Genomic DNA, 19,035 nt, shown 5'->3' with positions numbered 1-19,035 from the left:
TGATTGAACTCAATCTCCAGCCCCTCTTCCCCTCCCCACAGTTAGGGGTTAGGGGATGGGGCTGAAAGTCACCTGGTGATCAGCTCTATCCTGAATCTCTCTAGAGGTTAAGAATTCTCTCATTAGCATGTGGTCAGGTATGATTCAAAGAGGCATGCTATGAATTACAAAAGACAGTCCTATTAGGAAATTCTAAAGGTTTAGAAACCCTTATTCCCTGTGTAACTACTCCACCCAAGGCAAGTCTCAAGCTGTCCAACTTGATGTCACTGGGTTCACCTGGAACCCAGATGAAATCTCAGGAGGAAAGGGAAGGATGAGTACTGACTCTATCATTTTCAATTCGGGTTGAATAAGGGTTCAAATTATCAATTAAAGCCTACTCGTCCTTTCCCTCCCTCTCTCCCTTCTTTCCTCTCTCCCTCCCTTGCTTCTTCTCTGCCTTCTCTCTTTCCTTCTTTCCTTCCTTCCTTTCTTTTTTCTTTTCTTTCTTTCTCCTTCCTTCCTTCTTTCCTTTTCTTTTTCTTCTTTCTTTCTCTCTTTCTCTTTCTCCTTCCTTCCTTTTTTTTTTTGAGATAGAGTCTCACCCTGTCACCCAGGCTGGAGTGCAATGGCATGATCTTGGCTCACAGCAACCTTCACCTCCCAGGTTCAAGTGATTTCCCTGCCTCAGCCTCCCCAGTAGCTGGGACTACAGGCGCATGCCACCACGCCTGGCTAATTTTTTGTATTTTAGTAGAGATGCAGTTTCACCATGTTGGCCAGGACGATCTCCATCTCCTGATCTCGTGATCTGCCTGCCTAGGCCTCCCAAAGTGCTGGGATTACAGGCATGAGTCACCGCACCCAGCCTCTCTTTCTTTTGTTCACAAAGTCAACAGTGGCTGAGTGCCCATGTGTTTCATGGTGCTTGTCTAGTATATTTTTAAGAGGTGGCACCAGGGTGCTTCTGCTAAAATGGGTCTGTTGTTCATGGAGGAGCTGGGGGTAATGGTTCTGGAAGTGTGGGGAGACCAAAGCTGACAGGGATCAGCCCTTTCAGTCCAAGTGGACACTGCTGCCTACATTATCTTCCTCACCTTCGTCAGCACCGTGTTGTTCTTGCTGTTGCTCATTATCATCCACTGTTGCTGCAGCTGCTGCTCCAACTCCCCTAGATCCCAGAAGGTGAGCCCCCAGAACAAAAAATTCCAGTGGGTTGGGTAACTTGGCCCTGGAACCTTAACACCACGAGTCCCTGCCAGCCCTTTCCTGTAGGTCCCGCCTTGTAGCAAGTAACAATCCCATGCCTTGTGTTTACCTAGAAAAATTAATTAATTAAATTAATAGTGAGTCACATGTTTAGAAAATAAGAATTTTTGCAGACCTGCGTTTGTAGATTGAGATCCATTCCTGTCATTAAGACTGATCTTACCATTGTAAATAGAGCTATACAAAACTACAAAGAGATTTGTGGAATCCCAACTGGATTCTATTTAAATATCAGTAAGAGCTGAGCTTGGCCTGCTTGGAAGAATAAGATAATTTAGAATAGAATAAAGCCATTCAAAGAGTAAATCAATCCAATCTCAAAGTGAAAGAACCTAGGAGAGGGGTTACAGACCCAGATTTCACTAGAATTAGGGATGTGAACATGGGACCCTTTCTGACTATGAAATTCCTATAACTAGGCCTCATAACTGGGCCTCAGTATGTTGGGAGAACACAAAACCCTGAATCCCAGCCAAATCCAGGGTCAATTTGTATCCTCAGTGACCTCCTCCTGAAAAATAACACCAAATGTTTGGTGTGGTATAACTATCTGCTTCATCTGCCCATTTTAATTCTAGGAGGATCTGTAACTGAAAATAAAAGAGTGAATTATGAAAACTGATTAAGCCAAACCCATTGTATTCATATATTCATGGTAAGTTGAGAAATACCTTGTGCACTTGCTATTTAGAATATATGTAATGATTTGGAGAATTTATTAATAGCAGATGAGCAAATCAAACAGAATTGCTTTATGATTTAATATATAATATTTAATTGAATAATTGATTAACTTCTGACTTCAAGTTCAATGTATAAGAAAACTTTACTAAATTTAAAGATATTATTGGAACATTCAGAAGAACCTAATATTCACCAAATTTATGTTTCATCTGTTAGAGTTACTTAAATTATTTTTGTTACACAGTTGAATGACTTGAAATGAAAACAAGTATATTAAATGTATGAATGTAATTTTTTAATGTTTAACAATTAAAACTGGCCAGGCACGGTGGCTCATGCCTGTAATCCCAGTACTTTGAAAGGCCAAGGTGGGTGGAACACAAGGTCAGGAGTTCAAGACCAGCCTGGCCAATATGGTGAAACCCCATCTCTACTAAAAACACAAAAATTAGCTGGGTGGTGGTGTGTGCCTGTAGTCCCAGCTCCTTCGGTGGCTGAGGCAGAAGAACTGTTTGAACCCCGGAAGCAGAGGTTGCATTTGCAGTGAACCGAGGTCATGTCACTGCATTCCAGCCTGGGCGACAGAGCGAGACTCTGTCTCAGAAAAAAAAAAAAAAAAAAAAGAATTAAAATTAAGTTTGTAAATGGGCTTGCACATTAATCAAAGTCTCCCTTAAAAGTGACTGTTAAAGTCTCATGTATTCATTAATAGAACAATGTGATTTTTATTTTGAATTTTAAAGCTTAAGGACAAATAGTTTTTTGATCTTATAACCTTAAATGGAATATTAATATCTAAAAACCAAACTCATCATAAATCATCTTTTCTGGTCATAAAAACTGCCATCACTCATACCTAAACCCAAGAATCACTTTCTTTTTTTTTTTTTTTTTTTTTTTTTTTGAGACGGAGTCTTGCTCTGTCACCCAGGCTGGAGTGCAGTGGCCGGATCTCAGCTCACTGCAAGCTCCGCCTCCCGGGTTTACGCCATTCTCCTGCCTCAGCCTCCCGAGTAGCTGGGACTACAGGCACCCGCCACCGCGCCCGGCTAGTTTTTTTGTATTTTTAGTAGAGACGGGGTTTCACCGTGTTAGCCAGGATGGTCTCGATCTCCTGACCTCGTGATCCGCCCGCCTCGGCCTCCCAAAGTGCTGGGATTACAGGCTTGAGCCACCGCGCCCGGCCAAGAATCACTTTCTTATTGTGATGATTTAAACAGATGCAAACAGCAAGCACATCTTGTCACCTTTGCGAGGCAGTGGCTGTGCCCCTCACAGTAAATTTGGAGGTTCTACATCCCCAGTGAAAATTTAAAAAAAAAAAAAAAGCCTGCCATCATTGACACCAAAACACTCATAATGACAGTACCCACTATAATGCTGAGAAGTGAGAAAATAATGTGCCATGAAAGAGACTAATTGAGGGGGCTTAATTTAGATCAGGGGTTCAAAGATCTCTCTGGAGAGTGCCTCATGAGCAGAGACTTCAGAAAGAAAGTTTAACCAGAGGAAGATGAAAAAGAAGAGCAGTCCAGGTGGGATCCTAGAGAGAGCTTGGTATGGCAGAGGAATTGAAGGAAGTTGGGAAGTTCAGAGAAGCTGGAACCAAGTGAGTCAGAGGGAGAGCAGCATGGATGGGACAGGAGAGGAAGCTGCAGTCAGATCATGCAGGCCTTTGGAGACCAGGTTAAACCGTATGTTATATAAACACAAATATACAAATCCCTAAATGTAATGGAAAACCTCTGAGGATTTTAAGCAGAGGTCGGGGTGCTGAGTATGGTTGAATAGCCTGGGTATTGCACAACTTCATGTTGCACCAGTGGCATAGTTCCTGGTGTGGTGCAATATTGCCTCCGGGCAGGTAACAAATCAAATTGATGTTAAACAATTACTCTGATTGCTGTAGGGAGAAGAACTATAGAGGTAAGAGTGGAACCAGGGAGATAATTTAACTAGTTAATGCAGACTCCAATCAAGTAGCCCAACATAGTATTTGTGGTGATAGGGAAAAGCGGACAGACTGTTTTTTTTTTTTTTCTATTTCCACGGTAGACAGTAGAAGTCTGGGTAGATTTCTGAATCTGAGAATAGCCTGTCTTAAATGGTGCTTGAGAAAAATTAATCGTCCATCCAGAAATGTGCTAGAGCTGATATACAGCAGCTTATATTGGTTCAGTACAGACGATGGGGTCCACCTTTCCCCAGCTCCTCATTCAGTGACATCAAGTTGATAGCTTGAAATCTGCCTTGGTGGGAATATTTACACCATGGAGACTGGCAAACACTACCAACAGAGCTTCTTTCCCCTGAGAGCTGACTGTGAAACATTTACCAGCACACCAGTGCTTCCAGAGCTTTTTGCCATCTCAACACTAGAACACTATTTAAAGAATCACTGCATATAATATATGATGTCAAAGAACATTCATACGGTTCTTATGAAACCTTAAGAAAGGAATGGTTACGAGAGACGCTGGGAAGAAAATATCTGTAAAACTTGGTGGTGCTTTGTAAATGGTGGGCATGGGAAGAGAGGAGCAGATCGTATTTTCTTCCCTGGAATAGGAATCATTTCAAAGCACATCTCTTTGATGAGGATTATAGAGAGAACATTTCACAATTTGGTTCCCTGTCCTCTATATTTTAAATGTCCCTGCTTCTGCTGTCAAGGATTTCAAGTGCCTTTTAAAAATTCCATGTTGTGGTAGCTCTGAGTTCTGAATTCTATCACTATTTACTGGTGCAGTTAAATGAATAGAATAATAATGGAATACCAGACTCTCAGTCACTGTCTTGCAAAAATGGAAGCTCTGCAGAGAGCAGGAGAAGAGCATGCTTTAAAACTGAAAAATGTCTTCCACTTTGTAAATTTGTAGAATCAAGGCAGTGGTGTTGAAGACCAACCTGAGCCTTCCATATATATGTGGAAGGTTCACATAAAGGTTTCTAAAGGGTACCAGGAAAGGAAGTGGAGGGAGACCCTAAGGCCATGCTCCAAATATTATTTTTCCCATGAAAATTAGTGTTCTGCAGAATTTAAAGCTTGTGTCACAACATGATGTAAACACCTTTCTCATCAATATTGTGACAAGTATTTCCCTAGATCCCGGAGATATGAAAATGAATAATGTAGTGTTTCCTCAGATCTCAGTGAATAAAAAAGTGAAAAAGACTACTTCATTTGGCACACAGTAATTGAGAGAGACAAAATCATGAACAGATTAGAGTACAATGTGGTCAATGCAGAAATTTAGTATTTAGAAGATACCATGGAAGTCCAAGGAAGGGCATGTGACTCAGCCTTGGGTGAGCAGGGACAGCTTCCTGGGGGAAGCAATATTTAAGTTGAATCTTAAAGAGTAGGGGTAAACTAGATACAGTGTATGTGCGGAGTAGAAGGAATTCCAGGCAGAGGGAAGAACATGAGAAAAGACACAGAAATGAGGAACAACAGAGTGATTTGGCCTTGGCTGAAGGGCAGATAGGGATAAGGAGAGGAGGGTGGAGGCCTTCAAGTTTTCAGTGGAGTACCAAGGAGTAGGGCAATGTGAGTGAACCATGCTGGGTGCAGACAAAAAGGGGGTAGACTGTTGAGTATTAGAAAACAATAATAAAACTGACTCTATTGCCAACGATTCTAAACAATGATAACACACTCCTCTCTATCAAGATGGCTACCCGCTGGGGGCACCACTGCATGTTTTTCCTGAAGGTCTGGGGCAAGGAAATGATGCAGTCAGACTCCTGAGCTGTGCATATCTGGAGATGCCAGCCTCAATAATATCTAAGTGAGAGAACCTTTTCTCGCATCCCCACTCCCGATCCTAGACAGATAGAGAGTGCCTCTACTAAACATCCTCAAAGCACTGAATATTTTTCCTTAATAACCGAGCAGTTTGTAATTATATCCACCACTGAAGAGAAAGAATGCAAGAGAAAAATACAGATTTTCAGAAGATATATAGAGTTTGGGACAAGTTGAGTTTTATTAGCTTGTGGGAGATCAAAGACAGATATACAGCAATGGGACATGGATTTTGGACTAAAGCTGTAGGTTCAAGAGTCATTAGTATAGAAGTGGTGGTTAAATCCTTGGAAGTAGATGAGGTAACCTGGGAAAAACTGAGAAAGACAGTGGGCCAAAAATGGAATGCTAGAAGCTGAGTATTTCATGGACAGATGATGGAACAAATAAAAAAAAAAAATAGACAATGAAAAAGAAATGCTCAGAGGCCTAAGAAGAATCTGGACAACACAAAGTTGTGGCAAGATTTTCCAAGACCAAAGGAAGAGAAAGAACTGGAGATAATGCAGAAAACTAAAATATCAGGAAGTGTCTATGAGAAAGAAGTCAAACCCATGGCATGTGTGCTGGAAGGTAGTTGGTGAGAAAATGGGGAGGCAATGGCAGAAACCCTGGAAAAATCTGGGAATGACAGAATCCCATCTGGGATTCTCTAGAGGGACAAAACTAATAGGAAATATGTCTATGCGAAAGGGAGTTTATTAAGAAGAATTGACTCACACAATCACATGATAGGCCATCTGCAAGTTGAGGAGCAAGGAAGTCAGTAGTGGATCAGTCTGAGTCCCCAAACCTCAAAAGTAGGGAAGCCAACAGTGCAGCCTTCAGTCTGTGGCCAAAGGCTCGAGAGTCCCTTGGCAAACCACTATTGTAAGTCCAAGAGCTGAAGAACTTGGAGTCTGATGTTCGAGGGCAGGAAGCATCCAGCACTGGAGAAAGATGAAAGCTGGAAAACTTAGCAAGTCAGCTTCTCCCACCACTTTCTGCCTGCTTTATTCTAGCCAAGTTGGCAGATGATTGGATGGTGCCCACCCACATTGAGGGTAGGTCTGCCCACTGGGAGGATTTCCCTTTGCCTCTGTCCTTCAGGGATGTCCTAGAAAGGGGCTGTAGTGCTGCAGCTGTCCACTTTTGGGTGGTACCTGCATATTGTGCAGAACCATATGTAAACCAGGCCCTAGTCTTCTCTTCCTGTGTAGACTGATCATAGGGAATTCCCCGTGAGGCCATCGCTGCAGGCTTGGGGAGAGAAGGCAGGGTGGCAGGAGTGGAGACCATGGGCATTTGAGCCATTTCCTTATGTAACTTACTTATGCCTTCTAAGCAGCTCAGGTTGCATGGTGACTTGATGACCCATAATCAAACCTTCAGATTCTACCAAAGCCCAGGAACAAGCCAAGAGCTGTCTCTCAGAAGGAGAGTAGTTATCTGCAGAAGATGGCAGGGCCTTGCTCCAAAATCCTAGAGGCCTCTGCTGTGATTCACCTATGGGGGCTGGCTGAAGGCTTTGAACAGCATCCCATCTGCCACTGACACCTCAAGCACCATTGGATCTGCTGGGTCATATGGCTCAAGTGGCAGAGCAGCTTGCACAGCAGCCTGGACCTGTTGCAGAGCATTCTCCTGTTCTGGACCCCACTCAAAACTGATAATCTTTTGAGTCATTTGATAAATGGGCTGGAGTAACACACCCAAATAAGGAATGTGTTGCCTCCAAAATCCAAATAGGCCCACTAGGTGTTGTGCCTCTTTCTGGGTTGTAGGAGGGGCCAAATAAGGTAATTTATCCTTCAACTTAGAAGAAATATCTCAATAAGCCCCACACCACTGGGCCCCTGGAAATTTCGCTGATGTAGAAGATCTCTGAATTTTAGCTGAATTTATTTCCCATCTCCTGGCATGCAAATGTCTCACCAATAAGTCCACTGTGCTTGCTGCTTCTCACTCACTGGGTCCAATCCGCATAATGTCCTCAGCAAAACAGACCAGTGTGATGTCTTGTGGAAGAGAAAAGTGATCACGATCTCTGTGAACAAAATTACAACAAAACTGGAGACTTGATACACCCCTGAGGCAGGACAGTGAAGGTATACTGCTGACCTTGCAAGCTGAAGGCAAATTGCTTCTGGTGGGCGTTATGGACAGGAATGGAGAAAAAGGCATTTGTTGAATCCATGGCTGTATACCAGGTACAACGCTATGTGTTAATTTGCTCAAGCAATGAAACCACATCTGGTACAGCAGCTGCAATTGGAGTCACCACTTGGTTAAGCTTACAGTAATCCACTCTCCCACTCTCATTCTCCAAGATCCATCTGTCTTTTGCACAGGCCAAACAGGAAAGTTGAACAGGGATGTGGTGGGAATCACCACCCCTGCATCTTTCAGGTCCTTGATGGTGGCACTAATCTCTGCAGTCCCTCCGGGGATGTGATACTGTTTATTGATTTACTATTTTTCTAGGTAGAGGCAGATCTAATGGCTTCCATTTGGCCTTTTCCACTGTGATAGGCCTCACCCTACCAGTCAGGGAGCCAATGTAGGGATTCTGGGAACTGCTAAGTATGTCTATGCCAATTGTGCATTCTGGCACTGGGAAAATGACCACGGATGAGTCTGGGGACCCACTGGACCCACCGTAAGTCACACCAGAGCTAAAACTTCATTAATTACCTTATCTCCATAAGCCCCTGCTTTAACTGGAGGACCACAGTGATGTTTTGGGTCCTCTGAAATCAATGTCAGCTCAGAGCCAGTGTCTAGTAGTCCCTGAAAGGTCTGATCATTCCCCTTTCCCCAGTGCACAGCTACCCTGGTAAAAGGCCAGAGGTCTCCTTAGGGAAGGATGGGAAATTAACTGCATAAATTGTTGGTAGTATAGTGAGGTTCTTCCTCAAGGAGAACCAGCCTCTCCTTCATTCAAGGGTTTCTGGGTCTGTAAACTGGTTCAAGTCTGGAAATTGATTGACAGGCCATGATTGTCTATTTTTATAATTCAAATTAGTCTTTTGTCCATTCAGCCTGAAAGTTTTCTGCTCATATAAATTAAGTAAGCATGCAGTAGGCTTCCTATCAATTTCACTCCTGGGAACACTGTGATTAATTAGCCAAAGCCAGAGCTCAACATGAATCAGACTATTCTGATTGCTGCTTTGCCTCTGCTGTCCATTATAGTAACTACATCCACCTTGCCTTTGATGGTTGAGTGCCTCAACGTGGCCCCTGCCACCTTGGGATCCAATTATTTCCATTGCATTTAACATTTCTAATTGAGTGACTGCGGTTCCCACTGTAAGATCTGGCATACAAAGAGGAGCAATCACAGAGCTCTTCAAGGATGTAAATGCTCCCCTCACAAATCTATTTCGCAAAGTATTGGTGAAGGGTATATCTTCTGGACCCTCCCAGCTGGGATGAGTAGGTCTAAAGTGACTAATCCACTCCAACATTCCAATCTCCCTAGGCTTTCGGATCCCTTCCTCTACATTAAACCAAGCAAGATCAGGCATTTCCAGCTTGCTTATAGTAGGCCATATTTTATTTTATTTTTTTTATTTATTTATTTTTTTGAGACAGAGTCTCACTCTGTCACCCAGGCTGGAATACAGTGGCACGATCTCAACTCACTGCAACCTCCGTCTCCTGGGTCCAAGCAATTCTGCCTCAGCCTCCTGAGTAGCTGGGATTATAGGGGTGCACCGCCAAGCCGGGCTAATTTTTGTATTTTTAGTAGAGACTGGGTTTTGCCATGTTGGCCAGGCTGGTCTCAAACTCCTGACCTCAAGTGATCTGCCCACCTTGGCTTCCCAAAATGCTGGGATTACAGGCATGAGCCACTACGCCCAGCCAAGTAGGCCATCTTTTGATCCATATTCCAGCTAACCAAACAAATAAATTATTAGCACCTTTTTAAACTCCCCGATCTGCAACATTAAATGCAGAATCCCTACTTAGTGGGCCCATATCAGTAAATTCAGCCTGATCCAACTTTATGTTCTTCCCAGCATTATCCCATGCCCTTAAAGTCCATTCCAATACCTGTTCTCCAGATTTCTGCTTATATAAATTAGAAAACTCAGTTCTTTTTGGAGTGTAGCACACCTCCTCATCGGTCACATTCTGAACCTTACCTCTAGAGCCTGCTGGGACTTGAGTCTAGTTATAGGTCTGGAAGCAAATAGGGGTGTTGGGGGTGGGTCCTGAGGAGAATCAGCATTCTCTTACCTGGCAACTACCTCAGGAGAGGCCATCACTGTTGCCTCAGGCAGTGCGGGGTTAATCTCAGACAAAGGTGGAAGGGCTGATGGCAGCATGGGTGGTGGGGGGAGATGTTGCTACCACTGCAGGTGGGAAGGCTGTTTCCTCTGGCAAAAAAGGCTCAACAGAATTTAGGAGCTCAGTGCCCCCAGCCCCATCAGGGACCTCCCACATGTCCCCATTCCTAATTGCAGGGTCCCATTCTTTTGCAATCAATGCCCTCACTTTAACAGTAGGCACCTGGCAAGGCTGTGCATGTACCTTTCATTGCAGGCCAACCACTCACGTGATAAGAGCTTGTGTCTGATTTTCCACAATTTCAGCTATTTCTCTACAGGAGATGAGACTCTCTCTCAGGGCAATCTTAGAAGCTTTGGGGTTCAGTATCTGCTTCTGGAGCCAGGAGTTAGAATCCCTGAGTTCAACGTTTTCTTTCATCACTTTGTCCAGCAAACTTAGGAGCAACCAAACAACTTTATTACATTCCTGATTCTCCACACATTGTCAAAGGTATTATGTATAGAGTCCCTAAACTCCTTGCCTCTGCAGAGCAGTGAATCAGGAGTATCAAATGCATTTATTTTGCATAACTGTCTAAACAGTTCACACCAAGGACTATCAGTGTTTTCCATACTATTCAAAGTAGAGGCCTTAGCATTTTGGGGTCTAATCAGATTAAGCTGCCAATTCCAGAAACCTTGAAACCAACTAAAGAACTCCATCCTTGGCCGGGCGCGGTGGCTCACGCCTGTAATCCCAGCACTTTGGGAGGCCGAGGCAGGCGGATCACAAGGTCAGGAGATTGAGACCATCCTGGCGAACACGGTGAAATCCTGTTTCTACTAAAAATACAAAAAATTAGCCAGGCGTGGTGGCAGGCCCCTGTAGTCCCAGCTACTCAAGAGGCTGAGGCAGGAGAATGGTGTGAACCCGGGAGGCGGAGGTTGCAGCGAACCGAGATCGCGCCACTGCACTCCAGCCTGGGCGACAGAGCCAGACTTTGTCTCAAAAAAAAAAAAAAAAGAACTCCATCCTTAAAATTCTTGAACTGCTCCAGGTACCAAAATCTGTATTAGTCAGGGTTCTCTAGAGGGACAGAACTAATAGGATACATGTATATATGAAAGGCAGTTTATTAAGAAGAACTGACTCACGCGATCACAAGGTAAAGTCCCACGATAGGCCATCTGCAAGGTGAGGAGCAAGGAAGCCAGTAGTGGATCAGCCCGAGTCCCAAAACCTCAAAACTAGGGAAGCCGACAGTGCAGCCTTCAGTCTGTGGCCAAAGGCCAGAGATCCCCTTGGCAAACCACTAGTGTAAATCCAAGAGTCCAAAAGCCAAAGAACTTGGAGTCTGATGTTCAAGGTCAGGAAGCATCCAGCACTGGAGAAAGATGAAGGCAAGTCGGCTTCTCCCACCTTCTTCTGCCTGCTTTATTCTAGCCAAGTTAGTGGTTGATTAGATGGTGCCCACCCACATTGAGGGTGGGTCTGCCTCTCCCAGTCCATTGAGTCAAATGTTAATCTCCTTTGGCAATACACCCACAGACACCCAGAAAGAATACTTTGCATCCTTCAATCCAATCAATTTGACAATACTAACCATCTGATGGCTTAAGTGGATCTGTGGGCCCCTACCTAAAGTCACATATTGAGCCCTGCAGGTGACAAGGCCCCAGAGTTTTCCCACAGCACAGTGTGGTGAGGTATATGGTAGTCATGGCCCAGTGTGGCTGAGGGGCCTACTGAGTGTTTCCCTTGCCTCAAAAACAGAATTGGCCCAGCAAAGAGCCTCACCAGACCAGAAAAGACAGGGACTCGGGTTGACAGATGGGATCATGCAGATTTTAAGGTCAGCTAGGATGATGGCCATCTTAAAAGATGCCATTGTTATCTGGCCCAGATGCATTCCACATGAACCTCATCATTACCAAAGCCTCTGCCCACCCCTACCTCCACTTGATTGTTATCTTAAGCAGAAAACTTAGTTGCCTGAGGCCAAGTTTCTGCCACTGGGAGGAATAACAACAAATAAAAATGAAGATAGAGAAAAATAAAGTCAGATTTATTGTGTACTTCAGTTTGCAAACTGGAACCCATCTGCTACTTGTAGAAAAATGACTTTATTGAATTGAATCCTTGAATCCTTTCTCTGTATGATGTTGATGCTGCATTCAAAGAAGTACAATCCCAACAGCTAAAAATGATAAAACATGAAATTCTGAGCTTTCATGTGCATGGCTTGGAATCTGTTTAAAAGGGTCCCATTTGTAACCCCTGGGAATACTCTTCCTATGCTCTTTTCTCTCTTCCACAATTCTCTCCCACCCTATGTTGCTTTAGAGCCTCTCATTCACAACTCTACCTCCCCAAACCTTTTTCTCCTACAGTTCACACTATATTTTGCTTCCTAAATTCATGAATCTGGCTGGGCACCCTGGCCTGTATTCCTAATACTTTGGGAAGTTGAGGCAGGAGGATCCCTTGAGGCTAGGAGTTCCAGAGTAGCCTAGACAACATAGCAAGACCCCACCACTACAAAAAAACAAAATTAGCCAGGCATGATGGGGCACCACTACAGTGCTACTACTTGGAAAGCTGAGGTGGGAGGATCATTTGAGCACAGGAGTTCAAAGCTGCAGTGAGCTAAGAAGGTGCCACTGCATGGGTGATAGAGCAAGACCCCATCTCTTATAAACAAACAAACAAATAATTTTTTTATCCCCTAGTTCTTTAATAGATAATTTATGTTTCCTTTTCTCCTGTCCTTTCCCCTTTTTTCCTATTCTTTCTTCCTCCTTCCCAAGGCATGGAAAGATTGTGAATCTACTCATTCAATCTTTTTTTTTTTTTTTTTGATACGGAGTCTCACGCTGTTGCCCAGGCTGGAGTGCAGTGGCGCGATCTCGGCTCACTGCAAGCTCCGCCTCCCGGGTTCCCGCCATTCTCCTGCCTCAGCCTCCTGAGTAGCTGGGACTACAGGCGCCCGCCACCGCGCCCGGCTAATTTTTTGTATTTTTAGTAGAGACGGGGTTTCACTGTGGTCTCGATCTCCTGACCTTGTGATCCGCCCGCCTCGGCCTCCCAAAGTGCTGGGATTACAGGCTTGAGCCACCGCGCCCGGCCCTACTCATTCAATCTTAAAGGGGGCAATGGGGAGAGGGAAAACAAGGAACCCTCACAGGCTAATTTTTAAACCACATCTCTTAAGAAAGTATGGAGAAGCAAAGAGAGGAAAATGTAAATTACCTGAAATTCTACCACTGTAAATATGTTGATATACTTTCAGACTTTTTCCTATGCATTTATAACACACACAAACATATACATAAGTTGCAAAAAATGGCCAGCAGTGTATATATACATACTCTTTTGTAGTCCCCTTTACTTATTGTGAATGTCTTTCCCTCTCAAGCTTTATACTGACAACATCATTTTGAAAAGCTACATGACTTTCCACTGTGTGAACATACTATAATTTATGAACTGTTCTTTCACTTTAAGACATTTAGGCTGTTTTGTCTGTTGTAAATGATAAACACTACTGTTGTCAATATCCTTATGACAACTCCTTTGCTCACTTGTGCAATTATTTTTATAGGATCAATTACTGGGTGTGAAAATTGGGATGGCAAGCATGCATATGGCATTCGCTTTCTAGGGCTGCTGGAATACCACAGACCAGGGAGCTTAAACAACAGGAATGTATGGCCTCAAAGCTCTGGAGGCTAAAAGTTCAAGATCAAGGTGTCAGCAGGATTGGTTCCTTCTGAAGGCCTGTCCGCTAGCTCTGGTGGTTTGCTGGCTCTCTAGGTGCTCCTTGGCTTCTGCTGCATCACCCAATCTCCGCCTCCATCTTCACATGGTCTTCTCCCTATGTGTGCATCTCTGTGTCCAAATTTCCCCTTTTTGTGAGAACAGCAGGCCTACTGAGTCTGAGACACTATGGAACATGGAAGCGGAAATATCTACTCAGTAGCTATATATGTGGGTCTGGAGTTTAGGAAAGACCAATGTGTGAGTCATTGCCACTTCAGGGGCAGTTGACAGTCATAGGGATGGATGAAATCACCCACTAAGATCACCCTGTAACATGAGATAAAAAGAGAGCCAAGGAAAGAATTCTAGGAACTCCAATACTTACAGGATGATTGGAGGGTAAGAAGATCACTAAGGCATAATTAGACCTGGGCTTCAGGAAGTCAGCACTGGGAGTGATACTATGGAATAGTTGGAATTAGAAAGAAAGAGGAGACATGTCCCATCTCCTAGCTCTGAAGCACCCTGTGTGTCCATTCCTGACTTCAGGAACCTCCCTCCCTGCCACTGGCAATCACTGCTCTTAAGTTTTTATTAACCAATCTCTTGCTTTTCTTTATAGTTTAAGCACATACATATCTCTATGTTGTTCAATTTTTTCTATTTTTAAATGTTACATACATGGAATCTTGCTTTATGAGTTCTTCTACAGTCTGGTTATTTACTCAAAATTAGGTGTTTTGGAAGGATTTATTTTGATATGTGTGGCTATAGATCTTTCATTTTTAGTGCTGTATGGTATTGCATTGTAGGCACATATACCAGTTTATTATTATTATTATTGAAAGTAATGGTAAATACCATAATTACTTTTGCACCAACCCAATATTTGTCCACTGTATTATTCATGGACATTTGGGGACATTTCCAGTGTTTTGCTATTATGAGTAATGTTTCCATGAACTTGTTCATACATTTCTCCTGCTTCATCTGCCCAAGAGTGTCTTTCTAGAAAATATACCACAGAGTAGAATGGTTGAATTGCTTACCATCAGGCTTGCTTTACACCAGAAAAGACTCATATCACAATGAATTCCTGCCTCACACCATATTCAAAATTCAATTTCATGTGGATCAAACACTGAAGTTCCAAATGTAAACCTTAAGACTTTTAAGAGAAAATATGGAAGTTTTTTTTTTTTTTTTAACTTTTGAGATGGAGTTGCACTCTTGTTGCCCAGGCTGCAGTGCAACAGCGCGATCTTGGCTCACTGCAACCTCTGCCTCATGGGTTCAAGTGATTCTCCTGCCTCAGCCTCCCAAGTAGCTGCGATTACAGGCGCCTGCCATAACGTGAACTATTTTTTTGTGTTTTTAGTAGAGACAGGGTTTCACCATGTTGGCCAGGCTGGTCTCGAACTCCTGACCTCAGGTGATCTGCCTGCCTCAGCCTCCCACATTGTTGGGATTACAGGTGTGAGCCACCATGCCCAGCTGGAATATCTTTATGACCTTAGATTAGGAAAGATTTTCTTATACAAGGTACAAGACGAACCACCCACAAAGCAAAAGGTAATAAATCATAAGAATTAACAACTTCTTTTCAATAAAAGACATGATAAAAAGAATGAAAAGAGAAGCCATAACTGGGAGAAGATAGTCATATATATAATGCACAAAAATTAGTATCTAGAGTCTATGAATAATTCCTACAAATCAATAAGGAAAAAGACAAATGACTCAGTAGAAAATGAGAAAAAGGCTCTTCACAGAAGAGGAAATCCAAATGCCTAGAAACATAGAAAACAAGATTCAATCTCATTAGTAATCAAATTAAAACCACAATGAGAAACCGTTTAAATCCACCAGACTAGCATAAACGTAAAAATAAGGCAATACCAAGTTTTGACAAGAATGTAGAGCAGTGTAATCTCACACACTCCTGGTGGGGGTGTGATTTTCTACAACAACTTTGAAAAGCAATTTGGCATCACCCAGTAAAGTCAAGTAAGCATGTGTCATATGCCAAGCAATTCTCCCCCTAAGGTTAAACTAAAAAAAAAAAAAAATTCTTTATACATGTGAAGCAAGAGACACCTATATAAGAAACTCCATTGCACAACAGCCCATAATCGTTCCTAATAGCAAGCAACATTGACACAATTGAAATTTCTATTGACATTAAAATGGATTACAAAATTGTCATCTATCCATATCATGGAATTTTATACAGCAGTGAAAATGAATACACTACAACTACACATAATAAATGGATGAATTTTACAACACAGAGTGAAAGCCAAGTAGTAAGTCACAGAAAGTCACATATGATGTGACTTAATAGATGTAGTTCAAAACACAGACAAAATCAAATAATAGTTTGTTTCGAGCTACCTACATGTGTGGTAAGGTCTAAGGAAAACATAGGCTTAACACAAAATTTAGGATAATAGCTACCTCTGGGTGGAGGTGAGCATGTGACGATAAATTATGATAAATATTTGAAGGAAAGGATGGAGCTTATCTGAAGTTTATAATTAAGGGCCTGACTCAGACTCTGGGCTTACAAAATCCTTCCTGAGGAAAGGGCACATCAGCTGATACCTGAAGCATGAGAAACAGTTTAGAGCAGTGCTTCTCAAACCTTAGCACAGATCCCCACCAATTGCTATGGGATATAAAGGTATTTTCAATCATAGTCAGATTTTTAATTATTAAAATGGAACTTTATGCAAGTAAACTTAAAGGACTGACCATTGGAGTTTCTACCTTCCTGGAGGAAAAACGTCAATTTTTTTTTTTTTTTTCAGGCTTAGCTTCATTCGAACAGAATTTGAAAGATTTCAATCTGCTTTAATGGAAACCAGACTTGAGAACAATGATAATACACACAAAAACTGGTGGCCATAAGCAAAAAAATCTGGAAATACCCAGTTATTTACTCTGGGTTAAAAGAGATTTACGAGAGACCTGGTCTTTAGAAAATGCATTGGACATCCAAGTTCAGGTAGCTGCAACGAAAACATCCTTTAAAATATATCAAATAAATGAAAAAACAAAAAAAAAACTTAAGGTGGCAATAAAAGATGGCCTGGATGAAAGCATATTTTCATAAAAGCATAAATTTGCTTTCACAAGAAGCTAAGATAAAAAGAAAGAGTGAGTAAAGTCAATAAACTGAAAAAAGCTTGCAGAAGATGAGAGACTGAGCTGCTGTTCTTATACAGGAGAATGAGATCTGGGAATTGGAGATATTAATAATTAACGCCTCAGACAATGGAGATTGTGTTGAAGATTAATAAAATAAAGTTTTTTATTGAGATAAAATTCATCTAAAAACACTTTGAAGTATACAAACCAGTGGCTTTTAGTACATTCACAATGTTATGCAACCATCACTACTATCTAACTTCAGAAGATTTTTTCGCCCCAAAAAGAAACTCCATACACATTAAGCAGTCACTCCCAATTCCTGCCCCCACTTCCACCTGATAACCATTAATCTGTTTTGCCTCTATAGATTTGCTTATTCTAGATATTTTATGTAAATTGAAACATTATGTGGCCTTTCGTGTGGTTTCTTTAACTTAGCAAAGTGTTTCCAAGTTTCATCCATATTGTAGCAAGTATCAGCACTTCATTCCATTTTATGGCTGAATGACATTCCAATGTGTGGGTCTACCACATTTTGTTCATCCCATTCATCCACTCATGGACATGTATCTTGTTTCCACTTTTTGCCTATTATAAACTATGCCTACTATGAACACTCATGTATAATATTTTATTTGAACACATGGTTCGATTCTCTTAGATATATTCCCAGGTGGGTAATTTCTGGGTCATATACTGTAGTAACTCTGTAACATTTTTAGGGAATATTTTTTTGTTTTGTTTTGTTTTTTACAGTGACTATACTATTTTACATTCCCACCAGCAGGTTTTGAGGGTTCAAGTTTGAGGTTTCCTTGCCAATACTTATTTCACATTAAAAACAAAATTATTGTTACAGCCATCATAGAGGATGTGAGGTGGTATCTCACTATGGTTGGATTTGCATTTCCCTAACAATTGATGATGTTGAGCATCTTTTTATGTGCGTATTGTCTATTTTTATATTTTCTTTGGATAAATGTGCATTTATCTCCTTTATTCATTTTTAATTGGGTTATCTTTATGTTGTTGTAAGAGTTATTTATATATTCTGGGTACTAAACCTTTATTAGATTTCTGATTTGCAGATATGTTCTCCTATTCTGTGGGTTGTCTTTTCACTTTCTTAATAGTGTGCTTTGATGCACAAAAGTTTTTACTTTTGATGAAGTCCAAGTTTTTTCTTTTTCTTTTCTTGTGCCTCTGGTGTAATATTTAAGAAACCTCTGCCTAATCCAAGGTCATGAAGATTAACACCTATGTTATTAAAATGAAGTTCTGAAGAAGCTGGATTTATATGGTTATGGTAAATGTATCTTCAAAAACTCTTGAAAGAAAAAGCAATAAAATCTACACTAAATTATTGAAGAAGTCAAAATAACAAATGCACTTATGGATAATGTTAAAAGTCTCAAAAATGTACTAGATTCATTGCAGTCTGAAAAATCCAGTTTGAAAGTGAGATTTCAGAGCTTCAGCCGAAATTTAGTCATTACTAAACTGCATCAATAAAATAAAATGATTATGCAAGATTCAATTTAAAGTGATTTACTATGGAAAGAGAAGAATCTTTCCAAAGCAGATGAAAAAAATCAGTCATGCATCTGAAGTGCTAGACATCTTCAGAATCCTAGCCAAAATCTCTCTCTCTCTCTCTCTCTCTCTCTCTCTCTCTCTCTCTGTGTTTTTGAGACAGGGCCTCTCTCTCTGTTGCTCGAGCTGGAGTGCAGTGGCACGGTCACAGCTCACTGCAGCCTCAACCTCCTGGGCTCAAATGATCCTCCCACCTCAGCCTCCCAAGTAGCTGGGACCACAAGCATGCACCACTATACGTAGCTAATATATTTTTTAAATTATTTTTTGTGGAGACAGGGTCTCCCTGTGTTGCTCAGGCTGGTCTCAAACTCCTGGGCTCAAGAGATCCTCCTGTCTTGGCCTCCCAAAGTGTTAGGACTATAGGTGTGAGCTACCACACCCAGCCCAAATTAAAATTCTTCTAGAAAAATCAGAAAAAGCCATTTGGTCTTATAAATTATCATGAGGGAAAAAAAGCTCTTGATAGTTGGTTGAGAGCCCTATTAGCTGAGAAAAACTTTGATAACTTAAGAAAATAAAATCCGTAC

At 41.8% G+C, this 19,035-nt stretch overlaps 2 protein-coding genes and 1 non-coding gene across 5 annotated transcripts in view; 2 read left to right on the top strand and 1 right to left on the bottom strand.

Moving 5' to 3' along the window:
• Positions 1-19,035, bottom strand: part of LOC105482352 (ring finger protein 145) — a 107,903-nt gene that overhangs the window by 70,396 nt on the left and 18,472 nt on the right. The gene's annotated exons all lie outside the window — the stretch shown is intronic.
• C6H9orf50 (chromosome 6 C9orf50 homolog) overlaps positions 1-19,035 on the top strand; it is a 54,841-nt gene that overhangs the window by 19,069 nt on the left and 16,737 nt on the right. The window contains exon 2 of one of the 2 annotated variants that reach the window (XM_071098141.1): positions 16,570-16,771. The exons of the other annotated variant lie outside the window; for it this stretch is intronic. The gene's annotated coding sequence lies outside the window, so the exon portion shown is untranslated. Of the gene's footprint in view, positions 1-16,569; positions 16,772-19,035 lie in introns of those variants that run through there. 2 annotated transcript variants of the gene reach the window in all.
• On the top strand, positions 3,109-3,235 carry LOC112426822 (small nucleolar RNA SNORA68). Its single transcript, XR_003018227.1, has one exon. It is a non-coding gene; the product is annotated as a small nucleolar RNA SNORA68 (small nucleolar RNA).

The sequence above is a fragment of the Macaca nemestrina genome, chromosome 6, assembly GCF_043159975.1.
Source record: "Macaca nemestrina isolate mMacNem1 chromosome 6, mMacNem.hap1, whole genome shotgun sequence".
Lineage (NCBI taxonomy): Eukaryota > Metazoa > Chordata > Mammalia > Primates > Cercopithecidae > Macaca > Macaca nemestrina.
Note: the sequence above shows the minus strand (reverse complement) of the source record. Positions and strands in the feature narration are given on the sequence as shown.